At 41.2% G+C, this 23,384-nt stretch overlaps 1 non-coding gene across 1 annotated transcript; it reads right to left on the bottom strand.

Annotated features, from left to right (window-relative positions):
* Window positions 1-349: 349 nt before the first annotated feature.
* Window positions 350-483, bottom strand: LOC122432138. Its single transcript, XR_006266755.1, has one exon. It is a non-coding gene; the product is annotated as a small nucleolar RNA SNORA70 (small nucleolar RNA).
* Window positions 484-23,384: the final 22,901 nt, after the last annotated feature.

Below are 23,384 nucleotides of genomic sequence, written 5' to 3'. Positions count from 1 at the left end.
CCAGCATTTGTCCAGAGGGCCACGATTAGGGATGTATTTGATCCCACAGCCATCCAAGATGAGCTGCTTTTTGCTGTCATGTTTTCAAATTCCTCCACTTTAAACTTAATGAATCCCCACTTCGTGGAGATGTGGCTCTTCTAGTGGCCAGGGAACTTGACCTTGGCCCTGTGGAGGACCTCACTCACGTGCTCCTTGTTCTCCAGCTTGGTATGGATGGGCCTAATGACTTGTCCAATGTGAACCCTGGCCACTGTGTCCTGGGGCTTTCCAAAATTGCCGCACATACCTGTCTGGAGCCTGGATTGGAGACAGCATGCCTGTCATGAATGTCCACTGGACATTACCTATCCATCTTCAAGGTCCCTTAGGGCAACCTGTATGGGCAACAGGCTGCATACACTACTGAGAAGGCTGCTGTTTGCAGCTGTTGCACACTGGGGCCCCATGAGAGATGGTGTTTTTAAATGGACAGTCATTCAGAGTGAAAGTATGAGCCCCGTCACCAGCACAAGGCTACACATGATCTTTCCCACCTTCTGCTCCAACCACACCGGTCCACTTGCTTTCTGCTGATGGAGCTGGTCCAAGCCTCTTCCTGCCTTAGGGCATTTGCTTCAGTTGCTTCCCCTGCCTCCAAACTCTTCCCCAGATAACAGCAAATCCCTGCTCTCACTTCCATCTGATCTTTGCTCAGGGAGACATTCTCTGACCACCTTTTATAAAATAGCAGTTTATAAAACTCTCCATTCTTTCTCCCTTTGCTTTGTCTCCATGGCATTCACGACTACCTGGCACAATATGAATTGATGTGTTTGGTAGCCATTTGTTGGTCCTATCAGAGTGGAAGATCAGGAGGGCTTTCCCACAGTGTCTACAACTATGCCTGGTGCAGTCAACCCTTCATGTCTTACCTCCGGCATCTGCTTATTCTCATCAGCATGTCTTAGATTTCTCTAGACTCAAACCATCATGAAATCAATGCTGTTTTCTTGCTTCTGGGTCCACACCTCTACTTCCACAGTCTCTCTTCTGCATCACAGACCTCAGTTTAAGAACCTCTGATCTAATGGAGAAGGAAAATATGAACTACAGAGGTAGTCATAGGATTCACGGTATACATTAAAAGAATGTCAAGGGATAAATAACTGAAGAAAAAAAAAGTAAAGCTATGTGGTTTATATAGAGAACCTCCTAATCAGAAACAGAGTTGAATGAAGCCTACTCGTTATCAATAATACATTTTAGTTTAAAAGAGCGCTAATGGCTGGTGTTCAGATTGGGCCCATAACTCGAGTGAGATTCAAGGATACACGGAAACTTTCATAAGTAGTTTCCGTGTGTAAGGCACATTATGGACTTAAAGGGGCTTTATAGATTCCACTCTTTAGAATTTTATGTTAATGATATGGTGCATTCTTATTCTTCAGTAAGAAATCCTTGGAAATAATCCATTAAACTTCATCTTGATCTTGTAGAGTAATTTAATATGTAAGATTAAAACTGTTCTTAGATTCAATGGCAATTATAACAGGTCTACTTCTTTTAGAATGACCCTGATCTGCACTCAGAGCTGTAATTATTTGAAACCACTGGCCTCTTAGTTTCTATTTCTGACCAATTTTATGTGTTGGTTTTGGGGTGGGGGTTTCCATAAAAATCTTTAACAGGCTGCACCCTACTCAAATAGGTCATATTTGACCTATTTGGCTGTTAGATACTCATATTGGAAAACACAAGTGTCAAGTCAAGGGCTTTGAAGAGAAAAGATGCATGGGTGAAGTAGGGGAAAAGGAGAAGATGACTTTTAAATCTGTTAAATGAGTATTCATTGAGCATCTTCTATGCACCAGCACTGCCTGAGTAACATACAAAGATAATTAAGGGATGCTTCCTTTCCTTGAGGGAATCAATGTCTAGATTTTAAGTCTAGATGACGGGGGTTGTTGGCAGAAATGAAGAAGAAAGAAAGGGATACCAAGTGGATTAAAGATTAAAAGTTAAGACTTGGGCTTGTTGAATTTGAGATGAAAGCAATACATCCAAACGTTCGTTACCATGCTTTTGAAATGAGCCAGAAGTCTTATGGGGAAAATGCAGGGAATAAATGATAGACCAGCATGACATAGATGTAAAAAGTCTGTTTTCTATTGAGAAGTATACATTTGATACTTCATGGATGGGAGAAGGGTATTGGTTGTTTTTTTTTTTTTTTCCCCTCCTTTTTCCCAATTTAAGTTAGGACTTCTTGCCAAGTTTCTGCTTAAGAATTCTGAACTGAACTTCAAATGTTTAGGGGCTTCTGTCTTGAACACATTTGGAGTTGTGGCTTCTTGTTCAAGGAAGAAAACCCCTTCAAGTACATCAAAGAGCAGTGAGAAAAAGATACAGTGTGTTGACAATTTGTGTAAGGGCATCAAAACCAGAGATATTTCTCTGCTGTACACACATATTTCAAAGTTAAGGGGGGAAGGTCTCTGGTGAAAGGCTTCTGTTGCTGTGTTAAACCCCCAATACTTGGGAAATAACACAGTCATTTTACCAAAAATATGACTTGACTCACCTGGTAATTTCAAGTCAAGGTCTAGAGGATATTTTCTCTGGTAGGTAACCTTTGAATAATTATGAGGCGTCTCATTGCAGGGGCCAATTAAGAAGAGTCAGGGAATAGAATCAGGGAGAGGAATGTTGCCTGAACATCAGAGGCCATTTGACCCAGGACTCAAGGAAACTCCTTACAAATTCAGTTTCAGGCATCGTGGCCAGGATCTTGTGAGGGGATGATGTCAAAAGATTGCTTGTGTTGATTTAAGTCCCATTTCTCTCCTTCATCCTTTTGTTAAAGTGGGTACAGAATAAAACCCACACCTACAAGGGGTGAACCTACTATTAAATTCTTGATTAGAGGAGCCTGGGCATCACATTCACACAGATGGGGTCTGGAGCCCCAGTTGCATCACATGCTTTCTGGATGAATTCAGGTAGGTTTCCCCGCCCTCCTGAAGCTTCTGTTTTATTTGAAAAAGGTTGTTGCTTGAATGAATGAATGTTGGATATAAAATGCCTAGGAGATGACTTGATGCTTAGAAAGAGCTCAGTAAATGCCACCCCACCCCCACCTCCCTTTGTTGTTTCCCTTGGTGGGATAAAATAATCTAAAACCTAGTTCAGATTAAAATGAAGATGTCAAATTAAGAAATCTTGAAGGCAGTTATTTGTATGGTGTTCTAGCTCTGCCACTGTCAGTGGGTGTGACCTGAGGCAAGTCACTGACCTCTCTCACCTCCATTTTCTCACCTCCAAATTAAAGTTAACAAATGCTTGTAAATTGGAATAAGAGATCAAGTTAAACTCCTAGGCAGAGAAGAAGCAGATTTGCAAATGGTTAGGAAGGTCGACTCTAGAGTTAGGCTTCCTAAATTCCAACCTGGGCTCCGAAACTTACTTGTTCTGACTTTGGCCTAGTTACTAAAGATCATTGTGTCTCAGTTTCCTTATCTGCTAAGGAGGGATAATAATAGTAGTTTATGTCCCATAGATATAAAGAGTAAATCAGAGAATGCAGGTAAAACTCCTAGCATATGCCTAGCACATAATAAGTGCTCAATACATATCTTTAAGATCATAGGGAACTCTGTTGAAAACCTTGTGACTTATGACCAAAGACTATAGACTAAATTAGCAGAGAAAGTTTGAAGTGTGATTTTGAACTGCTCTGACCTAGATACCCTGAGTAGACCTTTCAGATTTCTGTTCTCTAGTGGAGAGCAGTGTTACTGGATTGTGTAGTGTTTGGGAACCATATGAGAAACAGCAACGACTTATATTGATCTTTCCTGGTGGCTCAGATGGCAGAGAATCTGCCTGCAATGCAGGGGACCCGGGTCCAATCCCTGAGTCGGGAAGATCTCCTGGAGAACGGAATGGCTCCCACTCAAGTATCCTTCCATGGAGAATGGAGAATTCCATGGACAGAAGAGCCTGACAGGCTACAGTCCATGGGGTCACAAAGAGTCAGACAGAACTGAGTGACTAAGTACACAGTGACTTATATTGTTAACATGTCAGCTCATTCCTCAGCCTCTCTCTCTATGGAGCTGGCCTTCCTTGGAATAGACGGGCCTCCAAAGCAGAACCCTTGGGAGAGTGTTTGGATTGTTCTAGTTTGGAATAATTTTATCTGCAGCTTAAGAAACCTGCCCTATAGTAATCCTCAAGACTTTCAAGCCCTGACAGTATAGAAGATCTCAATTGAATACTGCTGTTGAGTAAGCAGAATCTGAAATGCTTTGTTTCCAATTCTGTTGCCCAAATAAACTTACATGAGGTTCAGACCTGAATTAGGCAGTAAGAGTTGCCGGCCATGTCTCCTTGTGCAGCCTTAGTAAGGGTGGAAGTGCTGTCCTTGACATCTCTGTGAATGATGAATCCAGTTTGTTGCAGTTCTCTTTCTTTCTGCTGTCTAGAAACTTCTGTATAGAGAAGTTCCAAGGAAGGAACGTGGCTGTGGTCACCCGCAGTGCAACCAGAGAAAAGAGGGCATAACCAGGGCTAGACTGAGTCCTTTAGAACAGGGGTCCCCAACCCCTAGGCCATGGACCAGTACCAGGCTGCACAGAGGAGGGGAATGGCGGGCCAGAGAGCAAAGCTTCATCCATATTTACAATTCTTCTCCATTGTTCTCCCCCAGATGGGACCATCTACTTGTGGGAAGACAAGCTCAGGGCTCCCACTGATTTTGCACTGTGATGATTTGTATAAGTATTTCATTATATATCACAATTTTGCACTGTGATGATTTGTATAATTATTATATATCACAATTTAATAATAGAAATAAAGTACATAATAAATGTAATGCTTGAGTCATCCTGAAACCATCCCCCCAACCCTAGTCCATGGAAAAATTGTCTTCCGTGAAACCAGTCTCTGGTGCCAGAAACGTTGGACACTGCTGGTTTAGAAGACTTATGTGTTAAAAATATGTGTCCCACCTCCACCCCTACCACTATTCCCTACATTATATGCAATGAAAAGCAAGTGTAAATTATAAAATTGGTCTTGTTCAGTTGCCTGATTATGTCTGATTCTTTGCGACCTCATGGACTGCAGCATGCCAGGCCTCCCTGCCCCTCACCATCTCTCAGAGTTTGCCCAAGTTCATGTTCATTGCATCAGTGATGCCATCCAGCCATCTCATCCTCTGATGCCCTCTTCTCCTTCTTCCCTCAATCTTTCCCAGCATCAGGGACCTTTCTAATGAGTCGTCTGCTTGCCTCAGATGACCAAAATACTAGAGCTTCAGCATCAGTCCTTCAGTGAATATTCAGGGTTGGTCTCCCTTAAGATTGACTGGTATGATCTCCTTGCTGTCCAGGAGACGTTCATGAGCCTTCTCCAGCACGACAGTTCAAAAGCATCAATTCTTTGGCATTCTGCCTTCTTTACAGCCAGCTTTCACAACTGTACTTGACCACTAGGAAAACCATAGCCTTGGCTATACAGACCTTTGTCAGCAGAGTAACGTCTCTGCTTTTCAACACACTGTCTAGGTTTGTCATCACTTTCCTGCCAAGAAGCAGTCGTCTTCTGATTTCATGCTGCATTCACCATCTGCAGTGATTTTGGAGCCCAAGAAGAGAGAATCTGTCACTACTTCCACCTTTTCCTCTTCTATTTGCCATTCAGTAATGGGATCGTATGCCATGAACTTAGTTCTTTTATATTTAGTCTTGAGCCGGCTCTTTCACTCTCCTCCTTTACCCTCATCAAGAGGCTATTTCCTCTTCGATTTCTGCCATTAGAGTGGTATCATCTGCATATTTGAGGTTGTTGATGTTTAGCCTGTCTATCTTGATTCTGGCTTGTAACTCATCCAACCCGGCCTCTCATAATGTGCTCAGCATATAGGTTAAACAAACAGGGTTACAGCAGACAGCACTGTCGTGTACTCCTTTCTCGACCTTCAACCAGTCAGTTGTTCCGTACAGGGTTCTGACTGTTGCTTCTTGACCCACATACAGGTTTCTCAGGAGACAGGTAAGATGGTCTATTGTTCCCATCTCTCCAAGAGCTCTCCTCAATTTGTTATGGTCCACACAATCAAAGGCTTTAACTTAGTCAAAGAAACAAAGATAGGTGTTTTTCTGAAATTCCTTTGCTTTCTCTATAGTCTAGCGAATGTTGGCAATCTGATCTCTAGTTCCTCTTCCTTTTCTAAACCGAACTTGGACGTCTGGAAGTTCTTGGTTAGCATAATGCTGAAGCCTAGCATGCAAGATATTAAGCTTGACCTTACTAGCATGGGAGATTAGTGCAGCTGTCCAGTGGTTAGCACATTCTTTGGTACTCCCCTTCTTGGGAATTGATCCACTGGAGGAGGGAATGGCAAACCAGCCCAGTATACTTGCTGTGAGAACATCATGAACTATATATAAAAGGTCAAGTTATAAACTAAGTGTATCCAAATCCAGCAAAGTTCTGATTTTCCATGATGATTTTAAAATGTGTCTACACATTTTTTAAAAAATCCCTGTTTTTGATGCTCAGTGCAAATGTGTACCATTCATCATCAAACCTTGACTGGTTATCCAGGTGATCCTGACCTTGGAATCACTATCCAGAGACAGTGTGTGAGGTATCTGGAAAACGATTGTCCCTCTGATAAATGATTATAACTAACTGAGTGGGTCATTTATTAAATGTTTGTTTTCCCCAAAAGAAGGACAGAGATGGCAGGAAATAAGGGTGACATCTCCCTAGGAGCACTAGTCCTCAGCAGAAATGGCACACATAAGCCTTTGGAGTGGGCAAAGAGTTCAGAACTCTGGAATTAACCTCGTAACTGGTTGCCTCTACTCTAGTCTGACTTCTTTCCAATAGACTGTATTGTTGCTGGAGTGATATCTTTTCTTAAAATGTGACAGTGATAATCTTCTATTTAAAATGCTGTATGTGAAGTCTCACTGTTGCCTACAGAATAAAGAGAAACTCCTTCCTTTGCACCTCAAGGTTCTTTTCAACCACTTCTTCCTACCTGTTGCGTTCTATTAATATCCCTCCCTATGGCCCCAGTTGACCCTCTGCTCTAGCCATGCACAGATACCCTTCCTAATCTAAATTATTTCCATTGCTTGCTTCTCTGTTCCATTTTCATCCACCTGGTAAACTCCCAGTCATCTCTTAGAACCCAGCCCGTATGTCCCTTCCTGTGGCCTGACTTCCCTGATTCTCTACATGGACTTTCTCTCCTTCGTGCCCTCAAGCACTTGGTTTGAACTCTGTGATCACACTTATGCTACAGCCTTTCAGACACGGTGGTTTCCATGTCTGTATCGTCTTTGCAACTGTGAGTTCCTTGAGGGCTGGGACCATGCCTTTCCACTTGAGTGTCTTCGTTGACTTTACAGTGCCCAACACATAGTAGATGCAGAAGAATGTTTGCTGAATAAATGTGATAACTAGTCATAAACTGTCACTAATACACTAATACCTACTTCCATGAAGGCAGAAACAGTGTAGCTGGCGCTCAGTTGAATGAATGACTGAGAGAATGAAAAGCTCATAGAACTGTTAGGAAAATCAGAATGAACACCACAGAAACTTTGTGAACCATGAATAGGTGGGCCTGGGCAAGGGGCTGTTACTGTGATTGCCATGAGCACAGTCCCCTGGTTTTCATAGCAATGTGACCATGTGCAAAAGGCCATAGGCACCAGCTTCCACCTGCCTGACTGTCACCCCAGGTAAGGAAAAGGCAGTGTTCCATTGACTGGATGTGTAATGGGGTGACAGTGAACCTGCTGCTATTTCTTTCACAGCTTGTGAAGGCTGTAATGAAAAGATCTGAGAGACCCTTTCACCCTGGTCCTGGAAGAAGAGTGTCATAAATGTCCAATTTGCCACTGATTGCCACATTGGCCCAGGGATTCCACAGCAACAAGTCATTCAAATACAGCTCGCTAGAAGTACACATGTTGGAAAAATGCCTTAGTCTCTCTTATTTCTCTGACTGAGTAGAAAAATCTGAATAACTAAAACCACAATTAGTGAAGCAACTATTCTAGGGTCTCAGAGTCAGACGCAAGTGAGCAACTAAACACAGCCACAAACATAAGAGTGGGTGTGTTGTCCACATTTTAGGGAAAACGGAGCTCAGTCAGGTTAAGATATTTTTCCTAAATCACTCTGTGTATCAGTCAGGTTTCACTATACTGTTGTACTGAGGTAATAAACACCACCAGTGTCTCACTGTCTTGGAACAACAAGCCTGCAAGTCTCAGTCATATTACATTCCTAGTGTAGGGTCTGAAAGCAGCTTTGACTTGGCCCTGTGTGTCTTCTTTGTTCCAGAACCCAGGCTGAAAAATAGTCCTGATTTCGGGTATATTATTCTCATGAGGGCTTCCCTCATGGCTCAGATGGTAAAGAATCTGCCTGCAATGTGGGAGACCTGGGTTCGATCCCTGGGTGGGGAAGATCTCCTGGAGAAGAGAATGGCAACCCACTCCAATGTTCTTGCCTGGAGAATTCCATGGACAGAGGAGCCTGGTGGGCTACAGTCCATGGGATTACACAGAGTGAACACGACTGAGTGACTAACATTTTCACTTTTATTCTCACGAGAGAGATAAAAGAACAATGGCCCACCTCCCAAAGGCTCTTGAAGCTCTTCAGTTGTGACATCCGTTACTTCAACACGCAAGTCCTTGGCCAGAGCAAGTCACATGGTCAAGCTTGTAGTCAAGAGGATAAGTGAGGACTTCTCCCATAGAGAGACACCCAAGTCCCATGGCAGTGGACAGGAACGAATGATTGAGAAAGAAATAATTAGGGTCAATAAGAAAATCACCTAGTAAGTCACAGAGCTGAGTTTAAAACTCAAGTTTTTCCTAATTCAAATTCCAAGTTCTTTCCACCATACCAAGTGATCTCTGGTGGGAACCTCACTGCAGATTTATTGACTTTGATGACAGGAGCCCTGAGTAGAACTCTAAGGTTTGATTCCTGAAAGTACAGGAGAAGGAAGAACTAAGGACCCATCTTGTCACTTAAGAGAACAGGATTGCAAGTGCATGTCAGGGAAGTCTGCACCGTTGTCTGTCAATATAATTGGCATGAAAAACCTACGCTCTCTCTGCAGCCCTTACTGCTCGAGTAAATCTCCCACTGTACCTCCCATTACCCCTCGCTTATAGCACCGATTATTCCTTTATTAGAGCTCAGCCACAAGTAGGCCATGAATTTTTATGGCTTTTCCGGATCTCATAAGGCAATGAGAATCATCCATTTAAACACAGTCGCTAAAACCACAGGTTTATGACCTGATGTAGCATTTCACCACCATTTAAAAGAAGCTGCACCCACCCATCCCTTCTTGGAACATTTTGTCTCCTCCTTGAAAGAAAGAAAATCCCAACTTCTCACTTTCAACCCCTTTCCCCCGCTCGGTGGTTCCCTTGAGAGGTGGCCAGGTTGAAATGCCACTATTGACTAAAGTCTAAATGCCCCATCTTTGGGAATCACTTCTACCTAGGGGGGAAATCACTGCAAACTTTTCCCAGCCTCTTCCAGTTCCTCCAGTTCCCTTGGAACATTTATTCTGTTTAATCAGTGTGTGCCTTCACTGGGCAGTTTATTCACCAAACATTAACTGTGTAACTACTATATATCAACAGTGTGCCAGGCATGACTGAACTTGTGGTCACGTTGCCATGGGCTACCTTTCTGTGAGGAGACAAGGAATGAGAGAAAACACTGCTGATTCTTGAGGGACTTCAAAGCAATTTCATGTGCACTGTCTTGTTTGACTATGTCCATGACCTTCATCATTGTCCAGAGTCATCTCACCTTGAACATGGTGCAGCTAAAATGTCCTTGAGTTTTGTCTGGAACTCAAGAGTATGGCTGAGCACCGTTGGGTGTGTGGCTGGAGCTTGGAACCGGAGCTTGGTTCCATGGAGAAAGAAACTCGATCTCCAAAGCAGTTCAATTTCTGAAAATAACCACTGTATTTGCTGCTAGCAAACTATTTCGAAGAACATCCTGCCATCAAGTTAACTACTCTTAGCTTCCACATAATGAGATTCTTTTCCCCTGAGTTTTCCCCCCATAAATTAGAGACATTCATATCCATAGTTACTGGACTTTTCCTTCTGGATTTTCACAGATACTTTTCAACTCAACATGTCTCAAAGCAAATTCATTCTCTCTCACATCTACTTACTCTTAAATTTGCTCATCATCTTTTCTTTCTCTCTTGGTCAGTGTGCAAATCATTTACTCATTCATCTGCTTTTGTAACCTGAAGACAGCCTTGATTCCTTATTCTCCTTTATCTGCCCCAGTCAGTCAGTTACTGAGCCCTGCCTTTCTTGCTTTCTTAGCATCTTTCAAATAAGTAATGTCCACTCCATCAGTGCTGCCTCTGCCTCTCCTTACCAGGATTCCTACAGCACCCCCTCCAACTACGGTTTTCTTGCCTCTAGGCTCATCCTCCTCCCGCCCATCTTAATCAGTATTTCCAGAGTGACCTTTCTGCACTCAAATCTAATCATGTCACTCTCCTCTATAAAGCCTCCATTGGTCCTTCAGTGCGTCCAGCAGAAAGGCCACCTTTTCCAGCACAGAGCAACAAAAGCCTAATTAGAGGCTTCCCACCTCCCACTTCCTAATTCCTACCCCTCAAAATGTATGTTATAAACAAATTGTGTCAACTTCCATGCCTGTTTCTGGAAATGAGCCTCCATGTCCCCCCACATATGCTATACTGCCTCTCTTTGTCCTTCTAGAAGACTTCTATCTACCCCTAAAGGCTCAATTTGAATCTTCTTTGTGAAGGACACTACTTTACCATCTCTTTAGGGCAACAGATCCCTTCTGCCTTTGAGCTTTCATGGCAACTTGAACCTCACTTAATTTTCCAATTTTTCATCTCCTCTCCTAAACTGCCAGCTCAGTGGAACACGTACCGTGTCTTATAAAACACCCTTTGTTTTCACTGCTTGCTTAGACCTGTCATGACCTTTATCTGATTGCTCCTTCAATCCTGTTAGATAGGCCCCTCTTATCCCATTTTACAGATGACGGCCAGGTTTAGCAAATGTAACAAGATTGTGCAGATGGTGAACGGAAGGTTCGGAGGTCCAAGCCAAGTGTCCCCACTGCCACACACTCTTTGCTAATAGATGTCTCAGTAGCAGCAGTTTCTCCTATGTGGACAGAAGGGGCTGAGCAGAAGGCTTATCTGGTTGGAAAAGAAGTCTACCCGACTTGCCTTAAAGCTGTACTTGCAAGACAAGTATAGAGGTTGTGTTTGGATTGTGTTCTACATTGCTGCAGAGAAGAAAATGGCAACTCACTCCAGTACTCTTGCCTAGAAAGTTCCATGGACAGAGGAACCTGGTAGGCTACAGCCCTTGCGATCGCAGAGTCAGACGTGAAGGAGCTAATACGTGTGCTACATTGTTGTAAATATTGTAATGTTTTCTGAAGTTATTTTTATCTCATACATGGTATTCAATTGAGAAAATTTGAGTTACCTATATTAAAAGTCCTGTCATTGTTGTACTCATTTTTTTTTTTTTCTGTTTTTGGAAGGAGGTTCCAGCCAGCAGATAAGAATGTGGGGAGGGCCTTTGGCCTCTTTGGTGAGGCTGCTCTTAGCCTCAGAGCATTGCCAGGCATAGAGTGTAAGCCCAGCCTGAAGCTCAAAGTGTGGTGGTGTTCAGTCGCTCAGTTGTGTCCGACCCTTTGTGACCCCATGGACTGCAGCATGCCAGGCTTCCCTGTCCCTCACCACCTCTAGGAGTTTGCCCAAGCTCATGCCCACTGAGTCAGTGATACCATCCCACTATCTCATCCTCTGTCGTCCCCTTCTCCTCCTGCCTTCAATCTTTCCCAGCATCAGGGTCTTTTCCAATGGGTCAGTTCTTCACATCAGGTGGCCAAAGTATTGGAGCTTCAACTTCAGCATCAGTCCTTCCAATGAGTATTCAGGGTTGATTTCCTTTAAGATTAACTGGTTTGATCTCCCTGCTGTCCAAGGGACTCTCAAGAGTCTTCTCCAGCACCAGCACTGAAATGCTTTCCCTTAGGGAAATACCTCAGGTTCTGGCCTCAGGCTGATTGCAAGTGGATGTCAGATGTGGCCACATTTCTGCTTCTAAAGAGTAAAATTGCTGCTAGTTTTACTTATTCTGTGGATCAGTGACTCCAGGATAAAGACAAACATGTGGCAAATTCCTTGCAGAGTTTAGAACTAAGAAACTGTTTCTCCTAAAGATATGCTAATCTTTTCTCATAGCAAGAGTTATGGAAACCAGTAGAGCCCAAACCTGGGCTATGAATCAGAATTGCCTGAGAAAGTAATAAATACACTGATTCCTCCATCCCACCCCTGGAAATTCTGGTTGAGAGACCTGGAGATGGGCTAAGAAATACTGAAGACAAGCTTGATTCTTGAGCTCTTTGTGCTGATTGAGCCAGGGTTGCAGCAGTAGCTTCTCACAGTTTTAGAAATATTTGTATGTTGTTCAGTCACCAGGTCATGTCTGACTCTTTGAGACCCCATGGACTGCAGCATGCCAGGCTTCTCTGTCTGGAGAAGTGAAGAAGATTCTTAAATATCCCGGAATTTACCCGAGTTCATGTTCATTGAATCGATGATGTCATCCAACCATCTCACCCTCTGTCACCCTCTTCCTCTGCCTTCAATCTTTCTCAGCATCAGGGTCTTTTCCGGTGCTGTCTGCATCAGGTGGCGAAAGTATTGGAGCTTCCAAGTCAGTCCTTCCAATGAGTATTCAGGGTTGATTTCCTTTAAGACTGACTGGTTTGACCCTTGCAGTCCAAGGGCCTCTCAAGAGTCTTCTCCAGCACCACAGTTCAAAAGCATCAATTCGATGGCACTCTGCCCATTTTATTTTATCTTTTAAAAAAATTTTATTTTATATTGGAGTAAAGTTCATTAACGATGTTGTGTTAGTTTCAGGTGCATAGGAAAAATGGTTCATATACATATGCTATATCTATTATTCTCAAATTCTTTTCCCATTTAAATTATTACAGAATATTGAGCAGAGGAAGGGATTGTTGACTAAAAAAATGTGCAATGTGAGAGCTGTGAGTTAAGTTTTATTTGGGACAAAATGAGGACTGCAGCCTGGGAAATGGCACCTCAGAAAGCTCTGAGAAACTGCTCAAAAGAGGTAGGAGTGAATGACACAGTGTGTATGTGATTTTAGTAAAGGGGGAATACATGCAATCAAGCACATATTTTTTTCTAGAAAGTTTGTTGAAGTTTCTTCTGGTCTCGTGAAGCTTCTGCTAGTCATGAGAAACAATTGTCACTGTGAAAGATTTTAGTGTTTTACGAGATGTGAAGAGATTCAAGAATTAGGCTCGTAAAATCAGCTCCTGAGTGTATCTGACTGTCTGAAGACCTGTCCTGCCAATTTTCCCAGTTTTTTCTGTCTACCTTGAACTCCTTCAGGGGTTGGAGGTCAGCAGCTGCCGCAGCCCATGATTTAAACCTTGTAGAGGTAGATGGCAAGTGCCGATCTGTGGTTGACAGGCCAGATTGGGAGTTTGAGATTGACATGTACACACTACTATGTTTAAAACAGATAACCAATAAGGACCTATTGTATAGCACAGGAACTCCAGCCTCTCATGTTTTAGCCTGAGCTGTGGTTGCTTCCAGGGATGGGCTGTCAGTGGTGGGCCTAGAAGCCTCCCTCCTGGTCCCTGACTATAAAAGAGCTCAGCGTGGTGCAGAAGACAGTATATGCCTCTAAGTCTTGGCATCTTTCTCCCTCCAGTCTCAGGGTGCTTGGTCCTGGTAAAAGGTGAGCTCTGAAGCTGAAGAAACTCAGGCCTCTTAACCCTCCACCCACTTGCATCTGTGCCTGCGGGCTTAGAAAGGGAGGGGCTCTGCATCCGCAGAGGGGAGCATCATCTCAGCTTCCAGGCAGGCATTTATGGGACAGCAGAGCACTGACTGTGAACTTGAAGGTCCCGAAAGTGGGTTTGCGTGAGGTCACTGTTAGTGGCAGAGCCCAGATAGGAGTCTTGGGGCTGCCTTGGGCACTGGAAGGCTGTTCCTGTCCCAGCCTGTAGGAAGAGACACAAAACATGGGATTAGAGTAACTGCTGCATATTCAGAAATCAGCCCTTTGTCTGTCTTCAACAGATCCACTGCTCATGCTCCCATTATTAGGACAAGAACTTCCCAGGAGACAGGAGGGAGGAAAATGAGAAGGATTCAAGGAAGCTCTACATTGGGGACAATTTTTTTTTTTTCTTTTTAAATTTCACGTTAATATAAAACTGCTTATTTCACCACTGCAGCTTAGTAACTACCAAACACAACTGATTTGTGTCATTTTTCTCAAACCGGCATGCTAATGGGTCCACAAGAGGAAAATAAAATATTTAATAAAATCAAATGTGACAAATGAACTCTTTGAAACAAGCCATGCTAGTGAGAGCTGCAGATACAGCAGAAGGAGGAAGGAGGTTCCGAGAGCTGGAAAGAGGCCCAGGTAAAAATTGTGAAGGGTTTGGGAATTAAAAAAAAATTTTTTTAAATTGGAAGGATTTGACCATATTATACATAATCTGATGTATACATGTATACATTTCATCTTCACTTGCCATTCTTTTGTCGCTTCTCATTTGCTGTAGTCGGAGCAGGGTTCCCTATTATGTAAATAAGGGAATGAGACAGATGGTGCCACAAAGCAATGAATTCATTTGGGGGGAGGGCTTTAATTATGGATGGGTGGGCCCGGCTGTGTTTTGGGTTCAGCAAACGTCCCAAACGTTACGGGATTGGCAAAACCCCACATGCAGTTTTCCAGGCACATTTTAAAAATCCTGTCATATTTGCAGGGGAATTGAAGTTGGGATTTGTTTCTTGTTCTTTATTAAATTCCTCAAGTTGCTGGCCCTGAGTTTTAGCCTCTGAAACTGTGGAGGAATTTGAGCAGTGTTTTAAGGAGCTGGTCTATAGTTCTTTTAAGAGTAAGGTACTTCATAGGTACTACTGAACTGCTGAATTTTTTTTTTTTAATGGATTGTGAAAAGAAATTTAAGGTCTAGGGTATGATAAATGAAAACTTAAAATTATTCATGTACCCAGATATGATTGCTATTTTTTGGTATAATAAAATTTAGTATTTTTAGTATACTTTTTTAGACACCATTGAAATCTTACTATCCTTGACATTTTATATCTTTTAGTACTATAAGTATTTTGCTATATTATTTATAATTTTCATGAATACATAACAGTTCCTTGAAAATTTGAGTCACTTGAAAAAATTCAGACTGTATATTTTAGTGGTCATTTGTTTCACTAGAATAATATAAACTAGATACTTAGTCTAGGTTGTGTTTGTGTTCTTGGTCATTATAAAATCTGTTTGGTAGAAACAGATTAACAGAGTAATCAGAGATAGCTATGGAGACTTTTGAGGTGCTATTTAAGGTCAGTATCCATGATAAATTGACTAAATTCATGTGGCAAGTTTACTGTCAAAGGCATACTCTCAAAGAGAGACCCAGAAAGGCTGAGTATACACAAAAGACTTAGGGTTTTGGCTATTACTACATAAAGAGCAAAACACAAGTTAGGTGAGAACTTACGGGAACATAGTAGACCATTAGCATTTGTGAATTTGGTATCCGTGAATTCAGCTATTCACAAGGGACCTTGCACGGCCAGGATATGGGGTGATTTATCATTTTGCTGCAATAGCACTTTAAATCACATGGGTCTGAAAGCTCGTGTTTCAGCCCCTCCACTCCATCTCTGAACCTAACCAACCATCCAGCTTTTGTGTTTTAATCAGTATTATGGTTTTGCACTCCTTGATGAGAATTTAGCAATTCTCATAATGTGATAAATTGTACTTTGTGAAAAAAAACTAAACAAGAGAAGAACATCAATGGCAAGAGGTGGTGCTGAAAGGGAGTAGAAAATAATTCTAAAAAAGTGATCATCCCTTGCCAGAAAGCTGAACCCTTGGATTCATTAAGGAATGGAATGTCACATTTGGTAGTGCTTGGGTTCCATGACATAAATGAGTCCCCCATACGCTCTATACAGCATTGAGAAAAAGATAATTTCTGATTTCACTTCAGGCAGTACTCTACCCTGGGCAAATATTGCTCATTAAGTAAATCATCAAAGCACAACTAAAATGTTTCAGGTTTTCATTAGTTCTTTTTCTGGGAGAAATTATATTAGAGCAATATTTGTGAATGTGCTGATTCATTAAGATCTTGGATATATCAAGGATTTATTTGAATGAAATCTCTTTGAGGGAGAAGTTTCAGTGAGTCAGTTTCAACTCTGACAAATTCTGAGTTCCCTGAAAATTCCAGAGAAGTGAGGTAGGATGAAAATAACCTGTTGAGGATAGAGCAGTGAGTTTACTCAGCAAAATGTAACTGGTATGGACGAGTGATTCGCATCTCAAATGAGCCAAAGGAAAGCTGACTGCATTTGGGTGCTGAATGTACCTGTGACTGATGTGGTGACCAGAAGGAGATCATTTTAAGCCAACCATCCAAACCTGCTTTGATTCCAGATTAGAAATTCCACAAAAAGACTAGGCCTAAAGGAAATCATGTTGAGATCAATCCCTAATGCTGGGAAAGATTGAGGGCAGGAGGAGACAGAGGATGAGACGTTTGGATGGCATCATCGACACAATGGACATGAGTTTGAGCTAACTCCAGAAGACAGTGAAGGACAGGGAAGCCTGTGGTGCTGTGGTCCATGGGGTTGTGAAGAATCAGACACACCTTAGCAACTGAACAACAATAACAACAATTTTTAAAGCAATAAAAATGGAAACTTTTGCCCATAAGATCAGTATACATAGCCCTGACTGATCACAGGCAAATTGTGGAGGAGACAAAGTTGGCTTCTAAAGTCTCCCCATAGCATGGGGTACAATAGATCAAAGTTGAAATCCTGTCTGTTGATTACAACATAACCTACCTTGTTCACTTCTCCTCTCTGTGCCTCAGTTTCATCAGCTGCAAAATTAGGGCCAATAAAGTTGACCTTGCAAGATATATAGTAAGCCAGTGCTTCACATTTTCTATCCATGTACCTCCCAATATCAGGGGAGAAGATACCTGTTCCTCTGGAAGGACCAGAAAACTAACTGCCTGAAGCAAGTACTCACCTTTGTTGTTTTCTATGCCCAACAGGCTCACAAGATTATTTCTTCTCTGGCCCCAGCAGTATCTCCAGCCTGGCCCACCACCATCCCCTTACCCTATGAGCTTCAGCTTCACTGGCTTTCTTTCTCTTTCCTTGGTGTGTCCTAAGCCCCATACGTTCAAGGACATCTGTACTCACTTCCCTGCCACCAGTGCTCCCTGCCTTTCTCCAACCTCTGCTCTTGTAATCCTTCAGATTATCCTTAATTGGCTCTGTTCTTGGCTTTTTAAAAACTGATGCTTTCATGTGTGCTCTGCTTAGGATCCCTTCTTTCTTAAAAGAGTCTTCAGAGGTAATGATCCAGGTCAGCTTGAGATTCAAGTCCAAGTCTGATCATTCTGGGACAAGTCTAACAATAAAAGTAGAACTTCATAGCGAAAGAGTTGGAAACGTCTAAGAACAGGAAAAGCAAAACCCTCAGCCTAGCTTTTGTGACTAACTCATCCACCTCCTTCACTAGGTTCTAAATTTCCTGAGGTCAGGGACTGTTTTCCTTTCTGCTCAGCATTTGGGAAGCTAAGGTTTAGCATTTCACTCAGTAAATACTTGGATAAATCAATGAATCTTATAAGTTCATGCTAATTTTTTTCTTTTCTATGGTAAACCTATTTTCATTTGTTTGAGATAGAATATACTGTCCTAAATAATAATCCTTGAGTCAAGCTGTCCCTCCAGGAAGCTGAGTTGTTCTTAGTCTCCCCTGACACTGATTCATGGCTGCAGTCACCAGAGTGAATGCATGTCCTTCCCCAGTGATAACAGAGAAAGACATTGAAATCATCGTACTTAAATTATCTTTATTATTCTCTTGCTTTTTTCTTCTCCAGGATCAGCTAGTTACTAGCAAACTCCTACAAACGATATGACAAAGAAAAGGTGTCTCGGGAGAGTTTTCCAGTGCCCCCATTGATGCCATTATCATATTTAAATAGCAGGCTTTCCTCAGTCTGGTTTACAAGATGAGGTTGGGTCTTTAGAAAAGATTCATTCAACAATAAGCACAAGTGGGTGGTTCCTACTGAGAAGTTCTTCTTCAGGTAGAGTTAACAAACCAGTCACTTCCTGTTAGATTCCAATTTCGTAACTTATAGTTTGGATGGCATATGAGTCATGTTTGTAAAGGAATGACCTCAGTTGACTTATGACTTTTTCTTTCTGTATATAAAAATCAAAAAGCTTAAATACCTGGAAAATTAGACAGATCATTTTTGCAAGGTGAACTTCATTCCATTTTGAGCCCTCCATCTGCCCTAGAAAGAAAAGGGGACAATTTTCACTATCATGGAAGGCAATCTTTGCCTTCCACCAAGTTTCTTTTTTTTTTTTTTTTTAATTTTTATTTTTTTTTTTTCCAGTGGGTTTTGTCATACATTGATATGCATCAGCCATGGATTTACATGTATTCCCAATCCCGATCCCCCCTCCCACCTCCCTCTCCACCCGATTCCTCTGGGTCTTCCCAGTGCACCAGGCCGGAGCACTTGTCTCATGCATCCCACCTGGGCTGGTGATCTGTTTCACCATAGATAGTATACATGCTGTTCTTTTGAAATATCCCACCCTCACATTCTCCCACAAAGTTCAAAAGTCTGTTCTGTATTTCTGTGTCTCTTTTTCTGTTTTGCATATAGGGTTATCGTTATCACCTTTCTAAATTCCATATATATGTGTTAGTATGCTGTAATGTTCTTTATCTTTCTGGCTTACTTCACTCTGTATAATGGGCTCCAGCTTCATCCATCTCATTAGGACTGGTTCAAATGAATTCTTTTTAATGGCTGAGTAATATTCCATGGTGTATATGTACCACAGCTTCCTTATCCATTCATCTGCTGATGGGCATCTAGGTTGCTTCCATGTCCTGGCTATTATAAACAGTGCTGCGATGAACATTGGGGTGCACGTGTCTCTTTCAGATCTGGTTTCCTCGTGTGTATGCCCAGGAGTGGATGTGGGTCATATGGGCAGTTCTATTTCCAGTTTTTTAAGAAATCTCCACACTGTTCCATAGCGCTGTAAACTAGTTGTGCATTCCACCAACAGCTGTAAGACGGTTCCTTTTCTCCACCCCTCTCCAGCATTTATTGCTTGTAGACTTTTGGATAGCAGCCATCCTGACTGGCGTGTAATGGTACCTCATTGTGGTTTTGATTTGCATTTCTCTAATAATGAGTGATGTTGAGCACCTTTTCATGTGTTTGTTAGCCATCTGTATGTCTTCTTTGGAGAAATGTCTGTGTAGTTCTTTGGCCCATTTTTTGATTGGGTCATTTATTTTTCTGGAATTGAGCTGCAGGAGTTGCTTGTATATTTTTGAGATTAATCCTTTGTCTGTTTCTTCATTTGCTTTATTTTCTCCCATTCTGAAGGCTGTCTTTTCACCTTGCTTATAGTTTCCTTTGTTGTGCAAAAGCTTTTAAGTTTCATTAGGTCCCATTTGTTTAGTTTGTTTTATTTCCAATATCTGGGAGCGTGGTCATAGAGGGATCTTGCTGTGATTTATGTCGGAGAGTTGTTTTTGCCTATGTTCTCCTCTAGGGAGTTTTATGTTTCTGGTCTTACATTTAGATCCTTAATCCATTTTGAGTTTATTTTTGTGTATGGTGTTAGAAAGTGTTCTAGTTTCATTCTTTTACAAGTGGTTGACCAGCTTTCCCAGCACCACTTGTTAAAGAGGTTGTCTTTTTTCCATTGTATATCCTTGCCTCCTTGTCAAAGATAAGGTGTCCATAGGTTCGTGGATTTATCTCTGGGCTTTCTATTCTGTTCCATTGATCTATATTTCTGTCTTTGTGCCAGTACCATACTGTCTTGATGACTGCGGCTTTGTAGTAGAGTCTGAAGTCAGGCAGGTTGATTCCTCCAGTTCCATTCTTCTTTCTCAAGATTACTTTGGCTATTCGAGTTTTTTTGTATTCCATGTACAAATTGTGAACATTCTTTGGTCTAGTTCTGTGAAAAAATACCGTTGTAGCTTGATGGGATTGCATTGAATCTATAGACTGCTTTGGTAGAATAGCCATTTTTGACGATATTCTTCCAATCCATGAACATGGTATGTTTCTCCATCTGTTTGTGTCCTCTTTGATTTCTTTCATCAGTGTTTTATAGTTTTCTATGTATAGGTCTTTGTTTCTTTAGGTAGATATACTCCTAAGTATTTTATTCTTTTTGTTGCAATGGCGAATGGTATTGTTTCCTTAATTTCTCTTTCTGTTTTTCATTGTTAGTATATAGGAATGCAAGGGATTTCTGTGTGTTAATTTTATATCCTGCAACTTTACTATATTCATTGATTAGCTCTAGTAATTTTCTGGTAGAGTCTTTAGGGTTTCTAATAGAGATATGTACTCTGCAAACAGGAAGAGTTTTTACTTCTTCTTTGCCATCTGGATTCCTTACTTCTTTTTCTTGCTCGATTTGCTGTGGCCAGAACTTCCAACACTATGTTGAATAGTTAGTGGTTGAGAGTGGGCACCCTTGTCTTGTCCTGATTTCAGTGGAATGCCTCAATTTTTCACCATTCGCAGGGTGATGCTTGCTGTGGGTTTGTCATATATAGCTTTTATTATGTTTAGGTATGTTCCTTCTATTCCTGCTTTTTGGAGAGTTTTAATCATAAATGAGTGTTGAATTTTGTCAAAGGCTTTCTCTGCATCTATTGAGATAATCATATGGTTTTTATCTTTCAATTTGTTAATGTGGTGTATTACATTGATTGATTTGCGGATATTGAAGAATCCTTGCATTCCTGGGATAAAGCCCACTTGGTCGTGGTGTATGATTTTTTTAATATGTTGTTGGATTCTGCTTGCTAGAATTTTGTTAAGGATTTTTGCATCTATGTTCATCAGTGATATTGGCCTGTAGTTTTCTTTTTTTGTGGCATCTTTGTCTGGTTTTGGAATTAGGGTGATGGTGGCCTCATAGAATGAGTTTGGAAGCTTACCTTCATCTGCAATTTTCTGGAAGAGTTTGAGTAAGATAGGTGTTAGCTCTTCTCTAATTTTTTGGTAGAATTCAGCTGTGAAGCCATCTGGTCCTGGGCTTTTGTTTGCTGGAAGATTTTTGATGACAGTTTCGATTTCCTTGCTTGTGATGGGTCTGTTAAGATCTTCTATTTCTTCCTGGTTCAGTTTTGAAAAGTTATACTTTTCTAAGAATTTGTCCATTTCATCCAAGTTGTCCATTTTATTGGCATAGAGCTGCTGTTAGTAGTCTCTTATGATCCTTTGTATTTCAGTGTTGTCTGTTGTGATCTCTCCATTTTCATTTCTAATTTTGTTAATTTGGTTTTTCTCTCTTTGTTTCTTAATGAGTCTTGCTAATGGTTTGTCAATTTTGTTTATATTTTCAAAAAACCAGCTTTTAGCTTTGTTGATTTTTGCTATGGTCTCTTTAGTTTCTTTTGCATTTATTTCTGCCCTGATTTTTAAGATTTCTTTCCTTCGCTCCCTGGGGTCTTCATTCTTCCTTCTCTAATTGCTTTAGGTTGAAGCGAGTTTAGGGTATTTATTGGTTTTTTTTGTTTCTTGATGTAGCCTGTAATGCTATTGAACCTTCCCCTTAGCACTGCTTTGTACGTGTCCCATAGGTTTTGGTTGTTGTGTTTGTTTTCATTTTCATTCATTTCTATGCATATTTTGATTTTTTTTTTTTTTCTTCTATGATTTGTTGGTTATTCAGAGGCGTGTTATTTAGCCTCCATATGTTTGAATTTTTAACAATTTTTTTCCTGTAATTGAGATCTAATCTTACTGCACTGTGGTCAGAAAAGATGACTGGAATGATTTCAATTTTTTTTGAATTTTCCAAGACCAGATTTATGGCCCAGGATGTGATCTATTCTGGAGAAGGTTCCATGTGCACTTGAGAAAAAGGTGAAGTTGATTGTTTTGGGGGTGAAATGTCCTATAGATATCAATTAGGTCTAGCTGGTCCATTGTGTCATTTAAAGGTTGTGTTTCCTTGTTAATTTTCTGTTTAGTTGATCTATCCATAGGTGTGAGTGGGGTATTAAAGTCTCCCACTATTATTGTGTTATTGTTAATTTCCCCTTTCATACTCGTTAGCATTTGCCTTACATATTGCGGTGCTCCTATGTTGGGTGCAGTATATTATTTATAAATGTTATTCTTCTTCTTTGATTGATCCGTTGATCAATTCATGTAGTGTCTTCTTTTCTCTTTTCACATCCTTTATTTGAAAGTCTATTTTATCTATATGAGTATTGCGACTCCTGCTTTCTTTTGGTCTCCGTTTGCGTGAAATATTTTTTTCCAGCCCTTCACTTTAGTCTGTATGTGTCTCTTGTTTTGAGGTGGGTCTCTTGTAGACAGCATATATAGGGGTCTTGTTTTTGTATCCATTCAGCCAATCTTTGTCTTTTGGTTGGGGCATTCAACCCATTTACATTTAAGGTAATTATTGATAGGTGTGGTCCCGTTGCCATTACTTTGTTGTTTGGCGTTTCACGTTTATACAACCTTTCTGCATTTCCTGTCTAGAGAAGATCCTTAGCTTTGTTGAAAGAAGCTGGTTTGGTGGTGCGAATTCCTCAGCTTTTGCTATCTGTAAAGCTTTTGAATTCTCCTTCATATCGAATTGAGATTCCTTGCTGCGATACATAATCTAGCGTTGTAGGTTATCTCTTCATTACTTTCAGGACGTCCTGCCATTCCCTTCTGGCCTGGAGGTTTTCTATTGATAGATCAGCTGTTATCCTTATGGGAATCCCTTTGTGTGTTATTTGTTGTTTTTCCCTTGCTGCTTTTAATATTTGTTCTTTGTGTTAGATCTTTGTTAATTTGATTAATATGTGTCTTTGGGTGTTTCGCCTTGGGTTTATCCTGTTTGGGACTCTCTGGGTTTCTTGGACTTGGATGGCTATTTCCTTCCCCATTTTAGGGAAGTTTTCAGCTATTATCTCCTCGAGTATTTTCTCATGGCCTTTCTTTTTGTCTTCTTCTTCTGAACTCCTATGATTTATCGAAGTGTTGGGGCGTTTCACAGTGTTCCCAGAGCGTTCCCCTGAGCGTTGTCCTCATTTTTTTTTGATCCTTTTTTCTTTTTTCCTCTCTGCTTCATTTATTTCCACCATTTTATCTTCTACCTCACTTATCCTATCTTCTGCCTCCGTTATTCT

Source organism: Cervus canadensis, chromosome 30 (assembly GCF_019320065.1).
Source record: "Cervus canadensis isolate Bull #8, Minnesota chromosome 30, ASM1932006v1, whole genome shotgun sequence".
NCBI lineage: Eukaryota > Metazoa > Chordata > Mammalia > Artiodactyla > Cervidae > Cervus > Cervus canadensis.
This window is presented reverse-complemented; position numbering and strand designations above follow the sequence as displayed.